Genomic DNA, 14,236 nt, shown 5'->3' on the forward strand with positions numbered 1-14,236 from the left:
ACGCTCCCGCGTGTTCCTCGTGTACCTCGAGAACAGCGGGGCGTTTCGAGGAGGGGGTAAAGTACCCACGAATATACACCTACCCCTTTGATTACCTCGGCGGTACTCTCTCTCCTTGGTCTTCTTTTTTTTCTTCTTCGAGCTTCGACAAAAAGGAAAAAAGAAATGAGTGAGTCGAGCGAAGGAGAGAGAGAGGGAGATAAAGTTGCCGGTTGCATATGCGATGGAAAGGGCGAGCCTCTCGTGCAGCGGGAGCTGTAAAGAAAGAGGAAAAAGGGTTGGAGGGTGGACGAGCACCGTCACCGAGATGAAGAACAAGATGCTCCACATGATGCATCTAGCCAGAAGGGCCGTTTCGTGAGTACATGTGGGAACGCGTGTGTGTAGTACGCCTCGTATGACTCTACGTGTGGCCCCGCGAGAGAAGCTTCGCCGGTGAAAAAGGTTCGTTGCTTCTTACGAGCCTCTCTCGTTTGACCCTTGTATTACGGCACAAAGTAAGAGCCCGCGGGCCTGATAATTAACCTAACCTATCGGTTCTCCATTCAATTTATTCCGTAAACTTGAAGGATATCGAAGAAGAAATTAGTAAAGTTGCTGTATCCTTCTTTCTCTGATGCAAGTATAAAATTTGAACGGTGCAGAATTTAAACAAACCGTACGTTTCATCGTTCCGCTTCGATACATTATTCACACGTTCATTTTGATTCCACGCCGCTGGTAACGAGCTTTCGAAAGCAAGATCCACGGTGTTGCAACACCATCTCCGTCTCTTTGGTTATTAATTTCACTAGCAGAATTTTTTCGACAATACCGGTCCGTCACGAAAGTCGATACGAGCGCGACCAGTTTCCTGGACAATGGCCACGCACGATTTCAATGCCGATTCACGGTGCTATTCATCAGGGTGCATCGCGCGGCTTATCTCGTTTCCTCGTTTCTCCGTACCGCTCTCGTGGTTCTCCATTGTGCCTCGTATCCTCGGGGTTGCAGTTCGCTCACGCGACGAAAGCGATGCACGCGAGAAAACGAACGCGGCTCAGCCGCGGAAGCATTTACAGCCGTTTAATCGTATCGCCGAAGGAATGTCCGATGAAGGAGCATAAATAAACAGCCCGGGTCGCCAGGCGTCGTACTTCCTTCGTCGTCTAACTACTTTCTTCGCTTCCTTCGCGCTATTTCTTCTTCTTTCTTTTCTCACCCTCTTCGATTCTCTTCTCGCGTGATTCCGTCGTGAGTTCACCGATACTCCGAGCATCAGGGTCTAAGTACCTGCTCCAAAGGTATAACTCATTTGGTATCGGAGCCAGGACGGCTTTCCCTTCGACCCCAGCCCCTCCGTTACTATCGCCGAGAATTACGAGCGTCATTACCATTAGTCGCGGTAATATAGTAGACGCTCCGTTACTCTCGCGTCTAAACAAGATACGGTGCTCCAAGTTTCAGCCGGCCTCTCGTTGGCCGGTCACCCGTCTCCTTCTGCTGAAAGGAATGCCACCACGAACGCCTTATGCTTATCGCGTTAAATGGAAGCCAGAGCCGGTCGGAGTATGACGTCGAAATATACGCGACACGTTCCGAGAGCTGAAGAATCGCTTCGATTCCTCTATGCCCGAGGGGTAGGGCTTTCTTCTTTGTGCCTTTGTAGCTGGAAACGCTTTGTACCGACTCGACCGAGCAAAATTGCACCTTTTCTTGATTCACTTTTTTTAGCAATTTTTCATCATTCTATCAGTTAACTAGTGTTTAACCCTTGAACAGCCGTGCCTGGGTCAATGGAGACCCAGACATGCGAAATGTATACAAGGATATTAACCTGAAGTTAAATATTTCAACGAAAGGAAGAATAATTCTTGAGAGGACAGTGTAAAATTTAGAAAAATTAAATTGTGACTTTCTCCATGGTCCGCCGTCCGAGGGGGTTAATATTCTAAGTCAGTTTAAGTAGGGTCCAAGTGCACCGTCAGGTAAATTTACTAACGAGGCGCTCGATAATTAAATTTTTAATACTTGTCGGCACGAATGAAACGGTAGCAAGCGTTTAAGAAGTCGCCGACGAAGAACAACGCCGCTAAATAAATGTTTGCTGTTGCTCGATTAAAAATGTTTGCCAACGAGGAAAAATAAAAACGGAAAGAAGAGAAAAGCGAAGCCGCCTATCTTGCTACGATTACAAAATATTTATCTATCTGCACCGACGAGCAGCGATTCGCCAATTCGAACCTGGTCGCCGATTCGCCTCTGTTTTTCTTTCATTTTTCCGTCCCTCGGTTCGCGAATTTAACGTTCAAAAACGCCGCTATCCGCGACACCTACCATAGTCGCGTGGCGCATCGAAAATTTACGATTCGTTTCGCGAGCAATAATCTCTGCCCACGTGACGCCGCAACGCCGCTGCGAATTATCCCTTAACCCTTGATGAATTGATATTGGCTCGAGTGTTTTGCCGCACTTTTTCCAACCCCCACCTTCTCGCCGGTGTCTGCCAGAATCGTCGTTGAATATGCAATTGATTACACGATCGGGGCTTACCAATGGCCGCGATTAATTCCGATTCCACGGAAGCACCGCGCCGGCTGCGTGTTCGATTTAACATATTTGATCGATACCTGTGCCCCCCTCGATTATTCCCCGGCACATTCGCTCGGAATTATTGGCCCGTTACCGTCCGCCAGTTTCGTCGTTACCGGGATCAGGTTCTTTGTTTGTGAATTAAAAATTGCTGTTTCGAAGGTTGCATTTTATGGAGGCCCATTCCGGCTGAAACGAGCCAGAATTGTTGCGAATATAGGATGGGAGGAATAATCTCACGATTTAGGAGGTTCAGAGTCGTCCAGTTAAGAGGTGTTTGTATATTCAAGGAAGTGGCTTTTGCTCGTTTCTTTGTTACTCTATTTTAATAGAGGATCGTAAGGCACATTGGTGCGAAAGGGTTTTGTTTTATTAATTCTCCCATAAGGAATAAACCATAGAAATTTTTCTCTCGTTTTTCTTTTCTTTTGATAAATTACATCCCAATGGAAAAAAGGATTAATAAGCATGCTAACGTTCGAGTTTGAATATAACCAGCTATACTTAACATCCATCTCGTAAAGCATCATGAATGCTGTTAATCGCATGCCTCGAACAAGACATCATACATCAGAAGGGAACACGTACGTCGAAAGAGGATCGCGGAGGACGTGGATTTAATCCCGGGAAATCTCGTCCTGTCTTGTAATACTGATCGACCAGACGTCCTCGCAAAAACGAGTCGAACGTAATTAAGATATTAATAACTCGACGAGGGCCACGCCAATGATCGCCGAATGATGTCGAACAGATTTGCATCGGTCGGCCTTGAATTAACAGCCAACAATTTCCAACGAATCGAACCATCGAGGCGTTCGCGTGTGATCAACAAGCGGTTTCCAACGAATGTTAATCGAATAATTACCTCCAATAGAGAAGGTTGCTTCGGTGAAAGAAAAAAGAAATAGCCGACAGCTTGAACGGTTATTTAGAGCCTCCACGCTCGCTTTATTCTTTCGATTGTTGAGGGCTGTGAATAAGGTACGGACTGGGGTTAATTGCGCTGATACGAAGCTTTCTAGTTCGTAAATTTATGCGCAATTGAAATGGCTAGTATCTCGTGAGTGCAACGTGTCGATGACGAGTGAATCAACTGCGGATTAATATATCTTGTTACGGATTATTTCACGAACAGTTTATATCTTGAATGGTAATGAGACTCGCTTCGAACGTTCCTCGCGATTTTCTTTGCGACTCGCAATTTAATACGTTTGCACAAATTGACAGGTTCGATGTACGTACCAGCATACGTCAATTCCAATTTGCTTGCTTTTATTTGAACGAACTCAGAAATTCCTCGAGAACCATAACCAGCCAACTATGAAATAAAAATGAAAATTACAGAAGTTTCTGAATTAGATTAGATTTTCACAATTTTTAGTGAAAAATCTTTTATTCGGTACGTGAAAATGAGCTTTTTAATGAAAATTAACGACGGTCATTTAAAATGGTATTCTCATTCGGTACGTACTTTGTTCGCTTGTACATTCAATTTATTAACACCCCCTGGTTCGTTTCGTGGACATTCATAGTTCACGCGTATTTCGCGGTTTTATATCGCCGTTTTTTTACCGTCGACATTTATGAAGCTATAAAATGCACACCGACTCCTCCTGGAACAGCGCACTCAAAATTTTACAGCGTTTATATTATATTCAATTATTCACTGCTGTCGTACATTATTATTTCGCAGTTGCATTCGTTTAGGTTGAAAATTTTTGACAATCGGGGTACGAGAGATTTTCTTTATTAATTTTTTATGATCATGTAGCAGTACAGGTGAATATCCTAAACAATTCGACTGAAATTTCAACCTGAATCAATAGGAAATCTCTTTATAAATTTTACACTATTCTTTTAAAAATTATTCTTTATTGAACTATTATAAAAATTCTAAGGTCAGTCATTTTGGTCTAGGACTAAAAAAACTTTAAATACGAATTTATTTTCCATTTTAGAATAATACATATGATTTTGTAGAATTATTTCTTCTGTGATATTTTACAATTGCGCCAAATTTAAAGCAAATCACCGTCACACCGTCAAATCATGTTAAAAACCACCGTCACCCTATTCGAACGCAAAAAATACTTCCATCTTCATCGAAATCGAAGCGGAAGGAAAGAGCAGTCGGTATCAAGAAACGAAATGAAAGAGCATCCTCTTTTGGAGCGTGTTTCGCGGGCGGAAGGCGAGTCGTCGAAGCGATCCGGGGCTGCTCGTATCCGGTCGCGGATCGCGCGTTTTCATCTATTAAAACGAGGGAGAGTTACGCGAGCGTCGGTTTCTCGGCTCGGCTTGGGAAAGGTCGGAAGTCGTGGCAGATCGATGGCGCGAGGCGACGAAAGAAAAGCATCCGCGCGAAAGGGGCAGCCGCGTACAGGCGATGCGACGCGTCTTTATCGGCGGCGGTGTGCGTACCCTCGTCGAGCCGAGTGTGCGCGTCCTCGCACACACGCGTGTCAAAGCGTCGCGCAGAGCCGTGAAGGAAGTAGCTTCGGTTGAAACGAGAGCCGTCGCGAGTAGAAGAGAGAAGGAGAATACGCTTGCGCGAGCTCGAGAGCGCGGTTCTCGCGAGCGTCGATAAAAGCGAGCGCCCACGGGCGGAGCGTACATTTCTCGCGCGCCTTCCACGCCGGCAACCCGGCCGACGTGAAGCAAACACGCGGCGAATTGTTCAAACTTTCAATTTCAATTAAATATTCGTTAATAAAATTTCAATTTTATCGCGAGGACAAAATTTATCAGCGTTTGCATCGGTTGTTTCTAATTGAACTGACAATTTGGTGGTTTTGAAAGGACTTTGCGGTGATGTTTTAGTGTCACTGTTGAACTAGCGTGACTATTTCAAAGTGGAAGTGCGGTGAAGTTTAATGAAAGACGAATCGTGTAGATCCTGTTTGGACCGAGTTGATGGAAGTTCGTGGAGCAGGATCGTGGTGGTCGATGAATTGTTAAATCGTGAGGGGTGAGTTTTCGCGTGACATTTGTTCGATGAATCGAAGCTTTCTATCGATGCGGTAAAACGTTACTATGTCGGGAATCCCTTGTTGTTGACTGTCTACGAAGAGGGACACGCTACACGTTCGAGAACACGCGCGACGATTTAGCACGATCTGATCGGAGCCGGCAACCAGGTAAGAGATCGACGAAACGTGGAAAGTAGATGAGAGCTCGCGATAGGCTTGTGGTCACGTTTTCTCTTGGGGGATCAGTGATTTTCAAGTGGTGAGACGATTGGCGATAACTTTGAAGGTTCCTTGGTTGAATTTTAACTTGCTTAGAATGATCTGAAATATCTGATTTTTTTGCTTGATACAATTTCATGAGGTAAAAATTTCATAAAATATTTGACATCTAAAATCTGGCAAAAATAATTGTGCAAATTTTTATTAAATTGCTTATACAGAATACAGAATGCCTAATTATGAAGTACAATGAAGTTCAGGATGAAATTAGGAAAATTATAAAATTAAGTATCAAAACATTAACTAAGTTTCAAAATTAGCTTCTCAGGATCCTGTTAACATTGATTCAATTTATTACACAAACAAAATTACCTAACTCCTTCAACAAATTACCCAATATCACCAATTATCTCTACTCTTACTTTCACACAATCAATCAATTTTTCCTCGAAAACACTGGTGCACTACATTTCCGTCAGTAATCTAGAAATATATTCAGGTGAACGCAAAAACCGTCACGCGATACAAACATTATCGCAACATTAACTCTATGAAAACTAGGAAGGGGAGGGACTTATCGAGCCTTCATTAGTTATAAAATTGAAAATATATTTTCGTTATCCAGAAAATTGTCAAGATTATTACTGAAGAAATAACTTTAGTTTAATACAAATATTATTTAAGAAATGGGATGTAGGAGGTTTCTTTTCGAAACATCCCAAGGAAAAAGCGAAAACATTCATTCGACGCGGTCGGTTTCTCGCATTTTGCCGCGGGTTAACCGGAACATTTCTAGTAGAAAAGCATCTTATCGAGACGCGTTCTGTAACAGGAAGAGGGTTGCGAGTGTTCCTCTTTGTTCGAGGGAGGCAACTGTGCGGACCATACCCCAGTTCGTCACGGATCGCCCCCCTCGTAACGAGCGCTTTGAATCGGACACACTGTCACGTCGAAACACGACGTTTCTAAGTGGCGGTCCTGCTTCATTAAATTCTGTTATCCGTCGGACCGCATTGTCCGCGGACGCGTCCCGGGGACACCTGGCGGTCCGACTGTCCCGACAATGGAACGCCACCCGCGCATTATCTCGCAATTATGCGAGCGTGCCGCCTCGCGTATTCGAGCGATCACCGCCAGGGCGTGGCGGAAGAAGAGCCATGAGCGATCCACTCGTTACGACGCATTGAACCGGCTCGAAAAACGCGTATGGGGGTCGCGAACCAACCTCGAACAGGGTGAATTGTACTGCTGCTGAACAACCCCTTCTACCATTCACAATCAACTGGAGTTGCACGATTAAAGGGGATGTATATAATTTTGCAATATGATTTTGTGGCGAGTCGTAAGGGACAGAGTGTTTGATTAACCCTAGGCTAGCGGATCTTAGAGATAGCGATCGTTCAAATTCAATTTTATACTCTGTATTATACTCACCCCCGGGGTATAACGAGGCCATGATTTAAACCCCCCAAGAAACAGTACCAGGTAACGTTGTCACACCGAGGGTTGTATCTAGTTAGATTCGAACCTACCTGCAGTATACAACACTTGGATCCAGTTTCCAAAAGCCACCCTTAGTACACAGTAAATAACTATAGCTACCTTCAGTGTCAAAAGGGTTAAAGAGACAGAGTGACAGACCTGTTCGACCACGTTACGCTTCAATCTCCACTGGAATAGTCAAAGACTGTAGAATTCGATACGATCGAAGCAATAAGACCAGCGTGTACAGCTAGTACAAGGGCGATTCGCCAAAAGGGAAGGTGGTTAGCTGGCAAGATAAAAGGACGTCGTAGGGTGGTTTATACAAAGGACGAGAGGAGACAGGTGTGTAGAGGAACAGTATCTAGGCGGTACAATTACCTGGCCGTAGAATTACCTACGCGCTTGTGCATCACAATTAATTCGTAATTAAATCCTTTGGCTAGGAGGCGTGGTCCTTTTCAACAGCATATAGAAACGTGGCTCATGCCCACCGGTTGGGTTGGTGGGCACCCACGTCCGACCGCTCGACGTACCAAACGACGTCGAGCGTATCGTCGAGCCGGGGTGACAGCCGGAAATAAAGGGCCGGCCGTGCATTAGCGTCGACGGTCAAAGGGTCGCTCGAATATCGACCGAGACGGTCGACAGCGTTAAATTGCCATTTGTCGGCCGGGGAATGCCTCTGATTAGTACGCGGAGGCTATCACCCAATATGTCGCTCGGCTGGTGAGATCGTCGATGAACATTCGCTATATCCTTCTAATAAAAACCGAGCCATTCTTCTGATACGCTATCGCTACCATGAAAGGCTGATAATAACCAGCAATGGAATATTAAATGAAAATCCACGTTGAAAATTGATTGCTATTTTGGCTATGATTATCGAAACTTTCAGCGTTCATGAAATGTGCAGAAAAACAGGAGCGAAAGAGGAGAAAGACAGGGAAGAAAAGTGTCGAACAAAGGGTCGAGTGGATTGTATGGCAGAGGGGGTTGCAAACGAGTCGAATAGCCGATATTACGGCCCCGGGCGGCAATTCGTATCGAGTTTTCCGTGTTGGCCGACCAACTCGATCGGAAACGCGATCAGGATGGCGAAAGTAATTTTCGGACGATCGAGGCTGATCCGACGATAAGGAGAATGAAGTTGTACAGAGTGTCGAGCGTGAAATTTATTCCGCTATATCTATCCCCCGGCCACGGAAACGGGGGAGCCGTTTTGCTTTGATCGAAATTGCCAATTTAGCCTCGCTATTAATCGTCTTTGTCGCGGATATCAGTGTACCGATTGGTCCTTGTTCGAGAAATAGAAATTCCTATCGACTTGTTAATCGACGGTGGAAGAGAAATAGAAGCTGGATTATTTGACAAAGAATTTGATAAATTAAGAGAATAGAGAAAAAGGGAAAATACCGATAAAATCGCAATGTCACGCCTGGGGCATTCGTTTTCTATTCCCTTTCGACCTTCTTCATCATCCAGGATCACCGTCGTTCGTTTTAATCGCGGCCAAGTTTCTTTGTTCCGCATAAAACAGTGTTCAACTTGATGACGTTTAATACGCGTGCTTAACAAGACCCTGAACGATCGGTAGCCGCGTTTCTCGCGCATGATTACCACCTTATCAGGAACAGGAAGATACCTGACGAGATTGAAAGAGCCCCGGTGACTACATAAACATGCAGATGGAACTAGGGAAAAATAAAGCTGTCTGTACTTTTATGCGAGCTCGCCACATCCGTCTTGTCTACGGACGAATGTACATTACTCTGGCCGCCTCGGTTTACCCTCGATTCGAGTTCGCGCTGTCTGCATAGGGAAGCGACGGGGTTGCTGCCATCCCCTGTATAGTCTCCGCCTCGCTAACCCCGTATCCCATCATCCATCCTTCGTGCAATCGTTTTTTCCTTAAATCCAAGACGAACATCCGTTCTTTCTATCTCCATCGAGCTATCTCGCGATTTTTCTTCCGCGAAATAAAGCCAAGAGAAGAAAGCATCCCCTAACGGAAGCTGCAGACTGGATGTTAATCGAACCTCCTTTGCGACCGGTCAAAGCTCGAGCACCGAGAGGAATTTAATTGTTAGGAAACACGCTCCTCTGGAATGTATTTGTTGAGATATCAGTGAGATCTGGTATGTTAGTGGTTTCTTGATAAGGCCTTCGTGCATAGACGCACTAAGAGGCAGGAACGTGTTTCTTTTAATTACAATTTATTCGAGGAAAAAGCCGTGTGAACTCGTGTTCTATCTCGCGATGCAAACGATCCGTTTCGAGAGTTTAGAAGTTGTTTGTGCCGGCTAATACGGTGACAAAATGTCTTCATAGATCGATCTTGATAGATCGGGAATGCCATTTGGATGCTCGATAAGGACGGTGAAACGTGCTCGAATGCTGCCGCATGTTTCTTTCGATCACGATTTATTTGGAGATACCGGTGAAAGTTTGGGAGGTACAGGTTTTATGGTATAAGGACGGACCACTCGAACGAGGAATTCGAAAAGTTGTCAGCTGGTACATCGGTAATATGTTTCTATAGATGGAGCACGATCGAAACGCGGATAGTGCGAGTCCAGAGATAAGGAAATGTAGTTTCGAGCTTCTGTTATGGTGGGACTTTATATATTTATGCAGCTGTATTATCGACTGCCAGAACGGCCCCAGTATTATATTAATTTAAGACAAACAATTAGCAATATTTTAATTTAATTTTGCATTTCATATTATATTTTATTTCAATCACTTCATAAATTTCTGTAGGTATATTTTCCTCTATGTTTTGAAATTTACTGTGTTAATCTGTGCAAGCTGTGAGAAGTGGAATAACAGATCATTTATAAACTGGTAACTAGCACTAAGAATATTACATTTGGCTGCGTGTTCGTTTCGAAGCTGAAGCATCATTTGCAATTCAATTATTTCGCGTTTGTAAACGCAAATTCAGAAGAAAGTTGCCTCCAAAGGAATCCTCGACGTCTATGGTCGTGCTACCACGGCAACGATTCATCTTTAATGTCTTTGTGGCACTCCGCTTTGTCTTCCAGCTCTATTCTTCACTTTGTTACCGTTCAAGTTTCCCGTCTATTTAAAGTTTCTACTTGCACGTAGCACTTTTCTATTTAATCTTGACTCAAGCTTCACTCTAATTCTTTCAAAAGTCTCTCGCATGGCTCGTGTCGTGTTCCAGCATCGACTGCAATTAGATTATCAGTCGCGATATCAAAGGATAAAGCGCGGCAACAAATCAAAGCGAAAAGCTACGTTGCCTTTCATTTTCGCGAAATCATCCAGGTAAATCACAAAGAGGTCCATTTTAAAATTGACTTCCATGGCTTATCAACCCATTACCGGTATCTGTTTTACCTGCACACAATAGAGAGTCAAAAACTTCATTTTTCATGCACGTTTCATCAAACATGTATTTTTCCTTTGTTTTTCACATTTTCTCTGCTACTCTTTCAGTCTGGCAAAGAGTGGTACTAACGATCATTTTCAGTGATGCTTAAATTTCATTTTTTTTCGCAACTTTTTTTGAAACTTCAATTAAAAAATAAAGCGGTCATATACCATGTTAGAAATGGTCGTTTTTCCCGTGGTAGTAAAATTACTCGAAACGCGATCGTTTTCCAAAGATGGCGTATCGTTTCTCGTCTCGCTGATAGCGCGAGGTGACAAAAGGTTCGCGATCAGAGACACCCAGAAAGGGGTAGTAATATTACAGGTAGCTCTACCGCGGCGTGTAACTTGCAGGTACACGAAAAACGATAGTGGTACGCGTCACACGAGCCACACGATCCATGGTGCTCGTTAAAAAAAACCTCTGTCGCCTTATATACATATCGGAATGGCGGCAGTTCAGAGAAAAGCCTGCTAGGCCGCCTTTGTGGCCCGTAGTCGCGGACTCGCGTGAAACGCTCTGTATGGACGAGTTCCGCTCCCGCTGCGCGCTACCGTCAGCGTACCACGCCAAGGGAAACGGTGTTCGTAAACTTTCTGTATTTTCATGCAAATTCTCTCGGTTCGTTCGTCTGTTCTTTTTTCTCACTTTATTTCGTTCTGTTCAGCCCCCTTTCTCTGTTTCCTCGTTTCTCAATGCTCGGCCGCGGTGTTCCTTATATTCCTCCTTTGTCCATCCGATTTCTCTCTTCCTCCTCGTGTTCCTTAAAGCGACGTAAAACTTGGCCTCTCCTTTTTCGTCCCCTCGACTTCGCGTGCTTTCTCGTCGAACGTTTTTTCGGTTTGCATGACCGAATAATTAGTAGTCGTCGTACGTTCGCCGACCGGGGCCCCCTCCTTTTTTCGTATGCTGCTCGACCAGCATTCGGGACCACCGAAATGCCGTGGAATGCTTTCCACGATTTTCCTCGGTTTTTCGATGCCACGTCGACACCGGGACGTGGTCGAATCAGCACGCGGCCACGAGCTACGATCTCGTACGCTGCCACGCCGATGCTGCTTGAATGCGAATTACTGTTTACGGTTGGCTGGGACCGGTGACCCGAGGGCTTCCACGTTTACTTGATTGGTCCGGGAGGGTTGGGCGCGATTAGGTGGGCGCTTCGAGGAGAAATTCGAAGGTTGTATCAAAGCAAGTTCATTGCTACAGATGATGCTCTTGAAAATTTCAGAATATTTCTCTTATTTCATTCCAATCTTAGAGGGTTGTAGAATGTTTCATTATAAAAATTGTACGATCTGATAGGGTGAAAACGTGATTCAAGGTTTTTGATATAAAAGTGTGTAATCTTGGAGTAGGGAATAAAAAAGAACATTCTTTTTCTGAAATTATTGAATACATTTTTCCACCAGTTTTCTCGATATAATAAATCAAAGGTCTCCTAATCGATAAGTTAGTGTCCAGCCTTCTTTGTGTAAATTTTCCCCCTTGATACACCTTGCATTATCGTACCGTAAAATGTGCAGCCGACCGAGGGGAACCATCGATAAAATCAGCAGAAATTTGTTTCGAGAAAAACTCGATGCCGGAGCGTTATTTATCTAACGTCGAAAGGCAGTGGAAAGAAGGAAGACGAGCAACGAAAGGGAGGAGATTCAGATTTTGATGTGTAAAGGGGAATCAGCTCTCTCTCATATTTTCCCGTAAACATTCAGGAAGACCAGACACGTCGAATTCATTCGTGAATAACACGTTTGTTCCTTCCAAAGAGGATTACGGGTTTTCCTGCTCGTAAAGATTTCGGCCCTACAGTTAAAAGCCGTCGCTTTACGCGTTCCCGAGGGAATCTCAGGACCTGACTATGCATCCACAATTTCAGAACGTTCTTGTTTGGGATTAGGAACGCGTTCGCCACCTCTGAAAATAATATCATTCCACGTTTTTAAGAAAGAAAAGAAAAAGAAAGGAGAAAGAAAAATTAATCGGGCAAGGTGTTTGAATAGACGAGACTTAAATCCCTTCGGGGACGAATAAGTCCTTGTCAAAACACGATTGGAGTCGCTTTGTAAAAGCCTGTCACCGTAGGATTTTTCGTCGACCATTTTGTCGCCCATTTCCGACGCCTTCTTCGGCTTGTCGATCAAGATACGACAATTCTTCCTCTAATCCGTGAAACTTAAAGTGTCAAACGCTTTGGCTCCTCAAGGGTGATTAAGTCGCTTCTTAAGGATAGCTGTGAATTTCTTAATCTAGTTCAAAGTAATTATTAATAATCGCAGTTTAAGATGACTCAAATTTAACCCCCAAAATTCTAAACATTTTTACAAATTTTTCTTTTATAAAATGTTTCAATCATATATTGAAACCTACTCCAACTCTTGAACTAATAATAGAATATCCGGTTAAGGGTTAATATATCAGCCTGTAAATGAAACTCATTAAAATCTATATCTTCAAATCGATTTGCTTGAACCCGAAAAAAAAAAGAAGAATTCTACCGTGTTCATAATTTCCATCAATGTTTTCTTGCACCTCGATGTAACGCAACTAGAGTTCCATTCAAGATACTCGTCCGAGCAAATTGTTCGCCGATAAGATCTTCGAGAAGCGATTATTTCCATCGGTTAACGAGCCACGAAAGGCCGTTAGCCATCGGCGATATATCGGGAAGGAAGAAAGCTGATTGAATTAATGTGTCCGCCGATGAGAAGGCGGGAAAGGGATGGCGATAGTGGATGGAAGAGGGAGGAAAATAATCGAAAGCGCGTAGCTCGTGTAGCCGGTCAGAGAATATCCATTTTATCCGTATACCGGATCCAGAGGATTGTTCGTTGGTCCGATCGTGTCCTGTCCAACGTCGGTATCCCGTCGTGCCTTGGTGGCTGCCACGCAAGCGATAGGTATCTCGTAACCGAGGATAAATTGGCATTATTTATATGCCCGTCACGCGCTTCATTGTCTCGTAGCTCGGCGAGTAGCTCGTTCGCGTAGCCGCAATAAAATAATAAAACGTCTGTCTTCCCTTTTCTCTTCTACACTCGCGGTATCTTCTTTCTTCCTCGCCTCTCTTTTCCGTCTATCGTATCTGCTTGAAAATTCCCTATGTACAGTAGCCTTTCTCGTCAAAAGGCGCTCTTATGCATCGATCGTCGAATGCGAATCATCCATGCTCTCGGCCGGAAGAGGTTCTCTCTGACTTTGTCCAGGATTCCGGCAATTCTCGCGGAGCGAACATTTCAGGGTGGATCGAGGCGAACGGGATAGGAGAATTTAATTTTCTAGTTGATACAAAGGTAACAAGACGTCGTTACCCAACTTTGAGCTCGTTACCACGGCTGTGTATCACAGAAGAAGAAATTTCAGAACGTTTCCCTCTTTGAACGCCGGTCTGCCTCTCTGCCTCCTCCCCCTTTCCACTTTTCTTCTCTCGCTCGCTCAGCCTTTTTCTTTCCATATTCGCAATATTCCCGTGGCTTCGTCTCGCGAGAGCTTTTTAAATCGTACCCAGCCCGGTTGCGCCGCGTTACCTTTTTCCTACGGCGAAATGATAAATTAATTCTACCCCCGTAATCCAGCCAGCGTCGCGCAGCAAACC

General features: G+C 44.3%; 1 protein-coding gene across 2 annotated transcripts in view; it reads left to right on the forward strand.

Moving 5' to 3' along the window:
- The window catches only part of fz2 (frizzled 2), a 98,136-nt gene that overhangs the window by 19,769 nt on the left and 64,131 nt on the right, over positions 1–14,236 (forward strand). The window contains exon 1 of one of the 2 annotated variants that reach the window (XM_034330280.2): positions 5,200–5,708. The exons of the other annotated variant lie outside the window; for it this stretch is intronic. The gene's annotated coding sequence lies outside the window, so the exon portion shown is untranslated. Of the gene's footprint in view, positions 1–5,199; positions 5,709–14,236 lie in introns of those variants that run through there. 2 annotated transcript variants of the gene reach the window in all.

This window comes from Osmia lignaria, chromosome 2 (genome assembly GCF_051020975.1).
Source record: "Osmia lignaria lignaria isolate PbOS001 chromosome 2, iyOsmLign1, whole genome shotgun sequence".
Lineage (NCBI taxonomy): Eukaryota > Metazoa > Arthropoda > Insecta > Hymenoptera > Megachilidae > Osmia > Osmia lignaria.